Below are 2,394 nucleotides of genomic sequence, written 5' to 3' on the forward strand. Positions count from 1 at the left end.
GTTGATATGGAATACTCAGGATATTTTGTCAAACAACAAAAGGTTATAAAGTAGTATGTACCATCTGTGCTCAGTTATGTAATATATTATGCTGGCATTTATTAATGACTATGTGTCAGGCATGGCTCTTCAGCATTTCAAATATATTATTAATGCATTTAATCATACAACAAGCTTATGAAGATTTTTTAAATCTCCATTTTACACAAAAGGAGACTGAGACACAGAGTTCTGAAGTATTTTGTCCAAGGCCACACAGTGGAGAGCGGCAGAGACCGAAAGTGAATAAGGCCGTCTGACTCCAGAGCCCAACTAAACTACCAGGATGGCGAGCTCTTTCTTTCTCTCTCTCTGTATGCATGCACATGCGAGCATTTGTGCAATTTTCTCTCTCCTCCTCAGAGGATTTATAGCAAAACGTGAGCCACATTTCAAGTAGTCCCCTCCTAGGACAAGATGCCACAGAAACGTCCATGATGTGAGTGAAGAGTGAGCATTGCGGCCAGTGTAGGCACTAGAGCACACCAGCTCCTTGAACACAGACAGCACCCCGGCCCTGTTCCAGGTTCTGAGGGTTCAACAGTGGACAAGGCAAGGCACAGAGGCGAATTCCCTCATAAAACTCACATCCTAATAGAGGAGGCTGGGAGGTGACTAGTAAATAAATGACCAAGAAAAATATCAGCTGGAGTTCAGTGCTTTCAGAACTGCAATTAGAATGATATGATAGGGTGGGACTTTGGGCTGAAGGGACTGAATGGTCATGGAAGGTGACCTTTCAGAGGAGGCATTTCAGCTGAGCCAGAGAGAGAGAGAGAGAGAGAGAGAGAGAGAACCCAGTAATATGTTAACATTTGGGGAATCAGAGTGAAGGGTACAGTAATTTTTTAAATTTTTAAAACAAAAGTTTGTAAATATGTTGAAATAAATATATGAAAAATAAGAATGATTGCTCTGCACCTAAGAACGTAGTCAACAGGACTCGCTGATGAATGACACGGTGGGTGAGGAATCGAAGGGCAGGCAGATGCTGGTGCCTTTGGCTGCAGTGGGTGAGGCTGAGGTTTAGGGGGAAAACTCAGCATTCTCTTTTGGCCCTGTTTAATTGAGATGCCTGATAGTCACAGTTTATAAACTACAATACATTTGTCTACTCATTGGGTCTTCCCCTGTATGCCTATGAGTTAGATAGGGTTGGGATGATATTTCTTTTATACTAATGAAGAAACTGAGGTCAAGAGAGAGGAAATGATTGAACAAGGTCTCATGGTGAGCAAGTAACAGAGTTAGGGGCCAAGTCAGGTCTTCTGAATTCACTAAACACAGCACTCCCAAAGCATATATTTTCTGCTGCTTCTAACATTGCTTAAACACTGAACATTGAACAGGCTGGCCAAAAAAAAATTGGTCCATGGAGGATGCACATAAGCTTTCCCGTGAACCCTGACAGATTGTCTGAGAGTGAATGAGACAACAACACCCTCTTAGAAATTGCCAGAATCCCTGGTCCCCAATGGCCCATGAACCAATTTACCATATTTTCAGACTATAAGACGCACCCCCCAAATTTGGGAGGAAATGGGGGTGTGCCTTATAGTCCAAATGTAGCTTTACATTTACATTGGTGAAATATTATGTTATTTATGTTATTAAATATTTTACCACATTTTTTTCTTCAATTTTTTTTCCTGTTTTCCTCCTCTAAAACATAGATGGGACTTATGGTCTGAAAAATATGGTAATCCCCAAGAAGCACAGTGAGATGGGCTGCAGCTTGATTTCTCTTGATGCTAAGTTATTCTTCCTTTTTTATTACTTCAAAATTATTATTAAAGATATGGGTAAAAAATTTCCTCATGCAAAGATACTTATATGAATTAGCATCTAAAGGAGATAGTATAAATGAAAGGGTTCTGTGGTCTTCAAGGTTTGGTTGGATGGGACTCCTGATTGGGTCTTGGGGCCATGATCACTGTCCCCAAGCACATAGGAAGTGCTTCAAAGTGCCTTTCTAGGTCATGCCTCATGACTGGATGAACTTCTACCAATTTGGAGACCAATTTAAAACTGCAAGATGTTAGAAACAAAACAATAAGAGCAACCAAAACCACAGGAGTTTAGAGAAAAGGAGTTGGCTTTATCACCAAAGTAGCACCTACTAAGGTTCTGTTCTCATTTAATCAAGGCAGCTCTGTTAACCTACTTTTACAGAGGAGGAAAGTAAAGCTTAAAGCATAAAACAACACAGTCCCACACTAGCTGTGAACCCAGACTGTCTAATGCCAAAGCCTGTGCCCTTTCCACTGTACCATATGGCCAGATGGACCCTCCCAAAGAGGAAAGCTAATCTAATCATAAGGGTACAAAAAATGAGTTGCCTTGGAATCCATGCCA

This window comes from Artibeus jamaicensis, unplaced genomic scaffold, assembly GCF_021234435.1.
Source record: "Artibeus jamaicensis isolate MK-2021 breed Jamaican fruit bat unplaced genomic scaffold, CSHL_Jam_final scaffold_1019, whole genome shotgun sequence".
In the NCBI taxonomy this organism is placed as follows: Eukaryota; Metazoa; Chordata; class Mammalia; order Chiroptera; family Phyllostomidae; genus Artibeus; species Artibeus jamaicensis.